The sequence below is a fragment of the Xenopus tropicalis genome, chromosome 8 (assembly GCF_000004195.4).
Source record: "Xenopus tropicalis strain Nigerian chromosome 8, UCB_Xtro_10.0, whole genome shotgun sequence".
NCBI classification, from domain to species: Eukaryota; Metazoa; Chordata; class Amphibia; order Anura; family Pipidae; genus Xenopus; species Xenopus tropicalis.
The window spans coordinates 38991270-39003520 of record NC_030684.2 but is presented as its reverse complement, the minus strand read 5'-3'; the positions used below and the strand labels follow the sequence as shown (position 1 = coordinate 39003520).

Below are 12251 nucleotides of genomic sequence, written 5' to 3'. Positions count from 1 at the left end.
GGCATGCCGCCCACGCCGCACCAAAGTTTTGAAATTTTGCTCCCATGCGGAGCAATGGGGACCTCTCCTCACTGCTACGTACGTGAATTTAAATTTCTGTGCATGCGCGTGCTCGCGGGTGTTCGCGAATGTGCTCACGGCATGTGTGGGGGGGGGGGCTCGGGCGCCCGGATGAGAAATCCGCCGCTGATGGCATGTAGGTGTCCATGACACTATAGGTCAGGGATAGACTGAGATAAGGCAAGGAGCAGAGACTGCCAATGTCCTAAAATAGGTACAGGATTGGGCAGCAAATGTGTGTCAGTGAGCTCAGTGATGTTTTTGGAAACTACATTTTCACAAGAATTCAAAGTGGGTAACTCTACCTTTGCATTTCAAACTACTGTACCAAACGACAGATGTTTCCTAAAATTTCCTAAAACAAGTTTGTATTTTACAGCACCTTTCTAGACGCAATATTTGAAAATCTCGAACGTATAGTTTCAGCCTCCATCTTGAAAATTCATGTAGAAGTCGATGCGAGTTGTCCTTTGCAAAATGTATGCAGTTTTTCCAGTTCTTCAAATTTTCCACATATTTTTCAGAGATTGAAGACCTATTGAAAATGATAAGAAGAATATGGATTCTGTGCATTCAAGTTTTTTTGTTCATGGTTTAATTAGATCAAGTTTTGTTAATTCAGATTTACATAAATGATAAATAAGCAAACATTGGAGTTTAACAAAATTTCAAACTTATTCAAACTGAAAAAAAAAAAAAAAAAAAGGATTCTGACAAATTAGAAATAAAAAAGCCTGTAAGGAATCCCTGGCAAACTTTAATCCTCCCAACAATGTGACAAGAATAGGAAAATAGATTTAAAGGGACAGGGGAAGCTTTGCTGTCACACTGACCCACAGATAAATAGATAGAGCTCTCTACGTACAGAGGTAACACAGTCTCCAACTGGGGGCTACTTATTCCCTCTCAGCCCAGCTATGAGCAATTTATAGCTTACCCTCAGTATGCCTTTAATGCACCTTAAAAAACAACTGCCTCTGTGCAAGCAGACTGACAAAAACTTTAGCCAACATCCTCTCTCCAACTAGCGGGGTGCAGCGTGTGCAACTGAGCCAACACCCCACTGGGCCTGCCAAGACATTCTCATGAAGCTACAGCAGTGATCCCCAACCAGTGGCTCAGGGGCAACATGTTGCTCCCCAACCCCTTGGATGTTGCTCTCAGTGCCCCCAAACCAGGGAGTTATTTTTGAATTCCTGACTTGGGGGCAAGTTTTGGATGAATAAAAACAAGATTTCCTACCAAATAAAGCCCCTGTAAGCTGATAGGGCGCATAGAGGCTGCCTAATAGCCAATCACAGCCCTTATTTGGCACCTCCATGAACTTTTATGGTGCTTGTGTTGCTCCCCAAGCCTTTTTACATTTGGCTGTGGCTCACGAGTAAGAAAGGTTGGGGACCCCTGAGCTACAGCGTAGCAATTAGGACCAATTGATTTAAACAGCTGTGAATTATCTTGTGTATTTCCTACCAGTCAATCCTGCCACCTTGTGGCCATTTACCATATCAATCTATGGGTCCCCAGTGCATGCAGCCATGTTTGGGACGGAGTATTAGAGTCCTAGCTTTCTCATTATGCCCACGTGTGCTATAGAAAGGAGACTTGCTCTTATGTGCGTGTGTCTCCTTGCTACCTGCATTTTTTGATAAAAATAGTATTACTTCCCCAAACTACAGGAAAAGTCTATTAGTTCCGTACCTCTGGTAGAGGAAAGAATTTTCATATAATTGGAGTCTTTTAATTGTTACCAGTGCAAAACTGATGCCATCACTCCTTGGGCACAATCAAACTGGTACACTAGCACAGCTTTGCTTCCTCCTAAACGTCTATAGAGGCAATGCCCTAAGCCAAGAATAGATTACTGTATTTTACACTGTACGTACTTAAAGCGAAAGTCCTAATGGGTTGGGTGGCAACCCTTACAATAAGGCTAAAAAAGGAAACAGTCAGAGCAGCACCCTAAAGCTCCGAGCCACATGCAGCCATATTAAAAATAAGAAGCCCAGTTTATGGACTTTACCAAAAGCGTTTTTTATTTCTGCATAGTGAAAAACTGTAATTCTTAGCAGTTTTGAAGTTTTTGTAAAAGTAATTGAGCTGAACTTTATTCTCTGCACTCACTCACTCACACTGAAACAATGCGGGTCAATTCTCCTCCAGGTCTGCTAGTCACCTGGCTTCCGCTACATTAGTTCAGGAGTCGTATCTTGGTGTACACAGAAATAAACAGCTTTCCGTAGCAATTGCGTTAACAAAAAACTTGAAAAACATAGAATATGTTTAATAAATGCAGATTATATATTCCCAGTAAATGGGCTGTTAATTTTAAGTCTTGCTATGGATCACAGAATCTGCAAAGGGGACACAGAAATGATTGCAAACGCAGAACCTACAGTGCTGGCACGCAAGGCTCTATGGCCCTGATACAAATATATCCCCATGGCACAGAAAGGGTAAAGGCACTGAAGACACTGATCAATTAACAAAAAGTCTTATTTGGGTTTTTTCCGCTATAGCTCTCGAGTTTAGAATTTAAACAGTTGTTAGGGTTCCACTTACCCTAGCAACCAGTCAGTGGTTTGAATGGACAGAAAGCTAATAAATATAATTTTTGTTTGCCTGATGTTTCTGACCCACACATCCAGGTATCACTGTTATACCCAGGGCTGTGGAGTCGGAGTCAATTTTGGGTACCTGGAGTCGGCAAAAAATGAACCGACTCCGACTCCTACTAAATTTTAATGGGAATAAAAAAAAAAAATAAAGCAAGTTTAAATGTCCCAATTCACAAACATTCATAATTAATTACTTCTCTGCTATAAGAATAAAGCCCAATGCACGCTGTGCATAAACCAACACGTTGAGTGACCATGAAGCTTTTCATTGACTGTATGCTTCACTAAATGGGACGTAACGCAGTTACGGTGCGGCAGCTCCACTGTGTCCTGTTCCTCTGTTACAGGGAACACAATGCCCACAGGGAACCCAGCCTAACTCTCACTGATAACTAATTAAGTAAAAAAAAAATTGCAGGACTAGAAATACTTGTATACGGGTATGGGAATAGATAGTCAATAGTTTAAAGGAACAGTAACACCAAAAAATGAAAGTGTATAAAAGTAACTAAAATATAATGTGCTGCTGCCCTGCACTGTGTGTTTACTTCAGAAAATCTACTATAATTTATATAAATAAGCTGCTGTGTAGTATGGGGGCAGCCATTCCTGCACTGGTACAGCTGGGGTGTTTGCTACAGAAACCCTACTATAGTTTATATAAATACCCCGCTGTGTAGCCCCGGGGGCAGCCATTCCTGCACTGGTACAGCTGGGGTGTTTGCTACAGAAACCCTACTATAGTTTATATAAATACCCCGCTGTGTAGCCCCGGGGGCAGCCATTCCTGCACTGGTACAGCTGGGGTGTTTGCTACAGAAACCCTACTATAGTTTATATAAATACCCCGCTGTGTAGCCCCGGGGGCAGCCATTCCTGCACTGGTACAGCTGGGGTGTTTGCTACAGAAACCCTACTATAGTTTATATAAATAAGCTGCTGTGTAGCCCCGGGGGAAGCCATTCAAAGGAGAAAAGGCACAGGCACATAGCAGATAACAGATAAAACACTATTGTATTTTACAGAACTTGTCTGTTATCTGCTATGTAACCTGTGCCTTTTCTCCTTTTTTCCAGCTTGAATGGCTGCCCCCGTGGCTACACAGCAGCTTATTATATAAATTATAGTAGTTTTACTGTAGCAAACACACCAGTTTTACCAGTGCAGGGCAACAGTGCATTATATTTTTATTACTTTAAAGCTCTTATTTTTTGGTGTTACTGTTCCTTTAAGACTGAAGCTTTAAAACATTTGAAAAACTGCTGTAATTCAGCTGTAATGTTAGCTTAAACTTTAAACATGACTATGGGATTCTAGGGAAATCATTAGAAGTAGGAGTATAGATAAAATTGTCAGTTTATTATCAGTTCAGTTGTGTTTTAAGTGCCCCTTCCCCTTCCTGGATGTATAAAATACATTAGCATATTAAAAACAGAGGAGTCGGAAGTATCAGAAACTGAGGAGTCGGAGAATTTATCTACCGACTCCACAGCCCTGGTTATATCAGAAAAATACAAGACCAAATGCAAACTGTCACTGAAAATCAATGCTTACCTCATACTATAGGCTAATTCTAAGAACAAAAGCCATAGTTCATTATACAGTAATGCCCATAAATCTTATAACAGAGTTAAATTGCTTTTTCTAATTCTTTTTGAATTTCTGAGCCTCGTTTTTTAATGCATGTACACGTCTTACGTCACGCCATTCCTCAGACAATATTAGCCATTGCCTAGAAACAGTCGGGACTGAAATGCAATGCAAAATTGCTTCTCCCTAAAAGTTGCTATTATGGAAAAGGCTAGAAAGAAAAAACAGATTATAATAATCTGGGGGGCAGTGTTTCAGTGCATTTGTTGCAGTACGCTCTGGGGGATAAAAGCAAGCTGCATTGTTTCTGAAGATGTTCTAGTTGGCGAGTACATTGTGCCTTGTTCACATATCAGAGAGCATGTTGTGACAAACTGCTGTACAACAATGTGAGGGCAAACTTTCAGTGGCACCACATAAATCATAAAGGGGAAAGCCTGCCAAGATAAAATTGGTACAATTAGTCTTAACAAGTTATGGAAACTTTTACAAATACACCAAAGAATTTCACAACATTGTGTGGGTCAGTTATACATGGCAGCACATATGCAAATACACTTTATATGCGCTGTTGCCAGGTATACACTGCATTATCCTGTGCCACTGCAGGACTCTGCATTGGGGTCAGGGCAGCAAACGTGGGGTAACACTGGCGCAGCGAAGTAAGTTAGGGAATCTAAGTACTGCTGCTTGACCACTCAAAATGTTACTGGGCTACAAATCCCAGCACAACTAGAAGAAAACAAATAGAATAAGTGACCCCCCCCCCTAATTTTGTAGCCAATAATTAGGTTTCACACTGGGGTATGATTAATATCTTTACAAAATGGCCCCTTTGGCCCCCATTGGCACTCCCTATAAATCCTCTCTGGTCTCAGTTTCCCTGTTTAACCCTTTTACTGCCAGCCATTTTGATCAAAGCGGAACTTGTATTGCCAGACAGTTTTTGAACATTTTGCACTGTTTCACTTTAGGGGCCTTTCCTCGGGGGGACTTTTAGTTTACCAAGGAAAACAATATATCATTTTTTTCAGAACAACCTAAGCTTTCAAAATATGGTAGAATTTTTGTGTAATTCCAATTCTGTAACAAGATATAGGCTTCTAAATGTCTAAAAATGCAAAAAAAATCAAATTTTCCATAATATAATCACACATACTAGAAACAAAAATGATTTTATGCACGAATATACAACTGATTTGGAAAGTCCCATGTCTCCTGAACGTGCCAATACCAAATATATATAGTTTTATGGAGATTTCTCACTTGTATAGGTCAAAAACTCCCAGCAGTACATTACCAAATTCCCAAAGCACTGCTCCAAAAAAACTGCATACTTTGGATTTCAAGGCCAAAATTCCACTAACAGAAGGTTTATCCCAGAAAATTGTACATTTTTGGAAAGAACAGATTCTGGGGAATACAGAATAGGCACAACTGTGTGTCTACTCCAAACTATCAAGTCGCAATGCTTTCCTAAAGTTATTGGTTTTTATCAAAATTTGTGATTTTTTTTAAAAAATCGCTTCAAAGCTTCCAGTCTATAGTATCTTATCTCCTACAGGTCATAAAGTAACCAAATAAAACACCCTAAATATGAATGCCTGGGGTCCACTGAACAGTTTGATGCCCAATATGTATAGGTTTACCTAAGTATGTGGCATGTAGGGGCCCCAATGTGAACATACCCCCATATATACTGTCATTTCTGTCATTTCAGCTCCTGCAAAATCAACACATTTACATCATTATATGTGGGATAAAGCTACAAAAAAGTATGCTCACCCCAGAAAGTCATATATTTTTGGAAAGTACACATTCCCCCGAATCTAAAATGGGTACCCATGTCTTTCTACTCCAAAGTACCAAGCCGCACAGCTTTTCTAAAGTTAGCAATTTTGATGACATTTCCAAAAATCCCCTCAAAGCTTCCACTTTGCAGCATCTTATCTCCCACATAGCATTAGGTACCAAGATAAAACACCCTGAATTTGAACACCAGGGGTCCACTGAACAGTTTGATGCCCAATATATATAGGTTTACCTAAGTATGTGGCATGTAGGGGCCCCAATGTGAACATACCCCCATATATACTGTCATTTCTGTCATTTCAGCTCCTGCAAAATCAACACATTTACATCATTATATGTGGGATAAAGCTACAAAAAAGTACGCTCACCCCAGAAAGTCATATATTTTTGGAAAGTACACATTCCCCCGAATCTAAAATGGGTACCCATGTCTTTCTACTCCAAAGTACCAAGCCGCACAGCTTTTCAAAAGTTAGCAATTTTGATGACATTTCCAAAAATCCCCTCAAAGCTTCCATTTTGAAGCATCTTATCTCCCACATAGCATTAGGTACCAAGATAAAACACCCTGAATTTGAACGCCAGGGGTCCACTGAACAGTTTGATGCCCAATATGTATAGGTTTACCTAAGTATGTGGCATGTAGGGGCCCCAATGTGAACATACCCCCATATATACTGTCATTTCTGTCATTTCAGCTTCTGCAAAATCAACACATTTACATCATTATATGTGGGATAAAGCTACAAAAAAGTACGCTCACCCCAGAAAGTCATATATTTTTGGAAAGTACACATTCCCCCGAATCTAAAATGGGTACCCATGTCTTTCTACTCCAAAGTACCAAGCCGCACAGCTTTTCTAAAGTTAGCAATTTTGATGACATTTCCAAAAATCCCCTCAAAGCTTCCACTTTGCAGCATCTTATCTCCCACATAGTGTTAGGTACCAAGATAAAACACCCTAAATTTGAACGCCAGGGGTCCACTGAACAGTTTGATGCCCAATATGTATAGGTTTACCTAAGTATGTGGCATGTAGGGGCCCCAATGGGAACATACCCCCATATGATCTATCATTTCAGCTCCTGCAAAATCAACACATTTACATCCTTTATGTGGGATAATGCTACAAAAAAAGTACATTCACCCCAGAAAGCCATATATTTTTGGAAAGTACATATCCCCCCGAATCTATAATGGGTAATCATTTCTTCTTGCTTCAAAGTACCAAGCTGTAAAGCTTTCCTAAGTTTGCAGATTTATATGACATTTCGAAAATCGCATAAAAATGTTGCAATTTGCCGCATTTATCTCTCACAATTTCTTGATAAAGATCAGATAAAGACAAATCACCCCAAAAAGGAACACCAGAGGCCTACTGAACAGTTTGATGCCCAATATGCATAGATATACCAAAGTCTGCGGTATGTACTGAACCCAAAATGAAAATAGCGCATAAGGATTTCTCGCCTACCAGCTCAACTTTTGCACACAGAGCCCCCTGTCAGTGTATTATGTGCCAAAACTTCCCCTAACTATACAGTGACCCCCACAAAACCATATATTTTTGGAAAGTACACATTCTGACAAATCCAACAAGGGTAAAGAGTGCTTTCTACACCAAAGTACCAATCTGCAGAGCTTTCCTAAAGTTAGAGGTTTTTATGACATTTCAGAAAATCGACTAAAAATGTTGCAATTTGCCGCATTTATCTCTCACAATTTCTTGCGTACAAAGGCAAGTCACCCAAAATAGGAACACCAGAGGCCTACTGAACAGTTTGATGCCCAATATGCATAGATATACCAAAGTCTGCGGTATGTACTGAACCCAAAATGAAAATAGCGCATAAGGATTTCTCGCCTGCCAGCTCAGCTTTTGCACACAGAGCCCCCTGTCAGTGTATTATGTGCCAAAACTTCCCCTAACTATACAGTGACCCCCACAAAACCATATATTTTTGGAAAGTACACATTCTGACAAATCCAACAAGGGTAAAGAGTCCTTTCTACACCAAAGTACCAATCTGCAGAGCTTTCCTAAAGTTATTGGTTTTTATGACATTTCAGAAAATCGACTAAAAATGTTGCAATTTGCCGCGTTTATCTCTCACAATTTCTTGCGTACAAAGGCAAGTCACCCCAAATAGGAACACCAGAGGTCTACTGAACAGTTTGATGCCCAATATGCATAGATATACCAAAGTCTGCGGTATGTACTGAACCCAAAATGAAAATAGCGCATAAGGATTTCTCGCCTGCCAGCTCAGCTTTTGCACACAGAGCCCCCTGTCAGTGTATTATGTGCCAAAACTTCCCCTAACTATACAGTGACCCCCACAAAACCATATATTTTTGGAAAGTACACATTCTGACAAATCCAACAAGGGTAAAGAGTCCTTTCTACACCAAAGTACCAATCTGCAGAGCTTTCCTAAAGTTATTGGTTTTTATGACATTTCAGAAAATCGACTAAAAATGTTGCAATTTGCCGCGTTTATCTCTCACAATTTCTTGCGTACAAAGGCAAGTCACCCCAAATAGGAACACCAGAGGTCTACTGAACAGTTTGATGCCCAATATGCATAGATATACCAAAGTCTGCGGTATGTACTGAACCCAAAATGAAAATAGCGCATAAGGATTTCTCGCCTGCCAGCTCAGCTTTTGCACACAGAGCCCCCTGTCAGTGTATTATGTGCCAAAACTTCCCCTTACTATACAGTGACCCCCACAAAACCATATATTTTTGGAAAGTACACATTCTGACAAATCCAACAAGGGTAAAGAGTCCTTTCTACACCAAAGTACCAATCTGCAGAGCTTTCCTAAAGTTATTGGTTTTTATGACATTTCAGAAAATCGCCTAAAAATGTTGCAATTTGCCGCATTTATCTCTCACAATTTCTTACGTACAAAGGCAAGTCACCCCAAATAGGAACACCAGAGGCCTACTGAACAGTTTGATGCCCAATATGCATAGATATACCAAAGTCTTCAGTATGTACTGAACCCAAAATGAAAATAGCGCATAAGGATTTCTCGCCTGCCAGCTCAGCTTTTGCACACAGAGCCCCCTGTCAGTGTATTATGTACAGTAACCCCCCCTAACTATGCAGTGACCCCCAGAAAACCATATATTTTTGGAAAGTACACATTCTGATGAATTCAAAATAGGCAAAATTATTTTTGTACACCAAAGTTACACCTGGCAAAGCTACGCTAAAAACAGATCAGGAACACTTATAGAGGGATAAAATGTGATAAAACCACAAAAATTGTGCAAATCAGTGAAACAACAAAATAAGTTACATGACAGTGTAATTAGTGGCCAGAATATCTGATCCAATAGTTACGCTGTCAAAATAAACAGTTTTTAGGTAAAAGAAAATAAAAACAAAGTGGTAAAATGAAAAACAAAAAAACAAAAAGCAAAACAAAAAAAAACCCCAAAGTGTTTGTGTATACATGTGTGTACATGTGTAAAAGTTGTGTGATAGTGTGTAAGTGTGTATATGAGTGTAAATAAGTGTATAAAAGTGTGAAAAATGAAAAAAAAAAAAAAAAACCAAAAAAAAAAAACTGCTAAAATGTGTGCTGTAAGTGTGTGTAAATGTATGTAAGTGTGTATAAATGTATGTAAATGTGTGTATAAGTGTGTAAATGGTGTGTAAATGCAAGAAAATAAAAAGTCCTTACCTGTCCTGAAGACCCGATCGCTCCTTGTTCAGTTGGGCCGGCGCTGGGGGGGAAGTAGGAAGCAGGAAGCAGCAGATGCGATGCGATCGCATCTGCTGCTTCCTGGAGGGTCCTGCGACCTGATCGATCGCAGGACCCTCATGACAGCCCCCCTGGCACATTGCCCAGGGGGGCTGTCATTGTTAGAAGCTCTCTGCAGCGGCGGCACATGCCGCCGCTGCAGAGAGCAGCGCTTAAACGCCAACGACGTATGAGACACGTCGTTGGCGTTTAAGCCCTTTTACTGCCAGCACGTATGAGATACGTGCTTGGCAGTAAAAGAGTTAAAGGATGTGTGCATTCTCTAACGGTCCCTGCCAGAAGCACAGTAAGATGGAGATGGCCAATCCCAGCCCTGCAGTCACACAAGCACAGACAGGCTTCAGTTCCCTATCAGGTCAGCCTAGCTGCTGATTGGTTCCTACAGTACAATGTGCTGAATGCGGCTGGCTCACCTGCACGGCCTGGGAAAGGAGGCAGCAGGAAGTGGAACAAATGGGTGCTACTTACTTAGCCAGACTCCCGCTATGTAGTTCCTCCCCCTTCTCTGGGTGTGTCGGCAGCACACGCCTATGCATTGCAGCACCCATCCTGTGTGGGTGCCCTAGGTGCAAGCTGCAAAACTGCAGTTTCGGTGCATGTGTGCGCATTTTCACATAAGAGGAGGCGCTACACACCTGGGGTTCAGTGATCTGTAAGAACAAGCCTGGAGGGGCTTTGGCAGAACTGTGTACAAGTGAACCATAGGCTATCCCACTGCAATAGGTGCATCTAGGGATAGGCTTAGCCTTAAGCTGGCCTTTAACACTTTATTTATCAATATTCTATACACACTAGCCCTTTTTCGCTTCACCACTGTTGCAATAAATACACGCACATATCTACAAATATATTGGGGCTTAACATTCATTGCCAAACACATGAGTCTATGTGAATATAATTCAGTGAGCAATAACATACTTATTGTTTATATCCAGAAAGTGAATGCTTATTCTGATCAGCAGCAGTTGGTGTATATAGCAGAGGACTTTCTCATTCGAGGAGGCCAGTATTATCTATTTTGTGAGGCAGTGAACCCCTCCCCCTTAGTTACCTGCTGTGTCTAGCCAATGCAGCCAGTTCCCTCCTTTTCAGGGAGCACTGTCTCTTTAAGAGGGAGCAAGATGGAGACTTACGTAGGATCAAGCCCAGATCCTATACAAATTATAAGGAGTGGGGGGCACCGCTGCCTGTACCAATGCACCAGGGAGGGGGGGGGGTGTTGCACTAAAGCCCCTCGCTCGGTCTCCCCGCATACTCACTGACTATGAGGGCAGTGCGAGTGGACGGGCTCAAGTACTGGGGAGAGGGGGGTGAAAGGGTTTGGGTTCTTTGCAGGTGATGGTACTTACCGAGTGGGTCTCTGTATGCATCCCCGCGCTCTATTCGCGGGCAGGGTATATAGTGCGGGCAGGGTATATAGTGCGGGCAGGTTCCTGTAGTCTCTCTCCGCAGCAGCAGCACCCACAGGGTGTGTTCTTGGGCTGGGCCCCTCAGCATACACAGTACGTAGTGTATATGGGCTAGCGCCGGCACTAGCTTCCTATGTGGTGCCTGGTATAGGGAATGTGTGTATGCTCTGGCGGCCCCGCCTTCTCTGGGTGTGTTGTGGGTGGGGCCTTCCGCCCCCGGTAGTCCCTGTTAGGCGCTATATAGCATCTCATCAGCCCGCTCGGCTCTACCTGCTCTCCACCCCGCTCCCTGATGGCTGTCAGCGCCGCGCTGCTGGGGCCACCTCTCGGGCTGTGTGGGGAGCAGTCGGGGGCGGAAGGCATCGAACCGGTTTATGGCTCTGGGATGTGCAACCTGCCGCTTATTAAGGCCATAGCTCAATTACAGTTCCCTGCATCCCCGCAATCCCCAGCGCGGTTGTGGGTTAGCAGAAAGTTGTCCATCAGCAAGCAGGGAGCCTTACATGGGCCAAAGCCTGGCTAAGGGGGCTCCAAACGTTCTGTGGCCCCGGCAGTTTTAGGTGGGAATCCTTAGTAGTATATAATGGTACTGGGTTATCATGGGGGCAATGAAAAATGCTTGGCCCCTCTGAGAATAGTCACATGATGCCAGTGCCTAACTAGAGCTTACTGGGCCCCAAACTTTAGGATTAACTTCTAAAGAAGACATATTGGATAAATGGGAAAAACGCTAATTTTGTAGGCAATTATGAATAATATACGGTGCTGGTTTCACTTTGTGCTAAAAATTAATCCTATCTAAAAAAAAGTCCCTTTATTGGAGCTCCCTATAGATCCTCTCAGTTCTCTGATCATGAAATGAAGGGTGGGCGTGTCCTAACGGTCCCTGCCTGAAGCGCAGCAGGAGGGGGAGAGCCAATCACAGCCCTGCAGTCACACAAGCACAGACAGGCTTCAGTTCCCTATCAGGTCAGCCTACCTGC

General features: G+C 42.3%; 1 protein-coding gene across 1 annotated transcript in view; it reads right to left on the bottom strand.

The window, feature by feature from the left end:
- The window catches only part of LOC100124783 (uncharacterized loc100124783), a 67610-nt gene extending 55687 nt beyond the window's left edge, over positions 1-11923 (bottom strand). The window contains exons 1-2 of the mRNA XM_018096100.2: positions 11209-11923; positions 443-595 (exon numbers count right to left, since the gene is read on the bottom strand). The gene's annotated coding sequence lies outside the window, so the exon portion shown is untranslated. The remainder of the gene's footprint in view (positions 1-442; positions 596-11208) is intronic.
- Between the last annotated feature and the right edge of the window lie 328 nt (positions 11924-12251).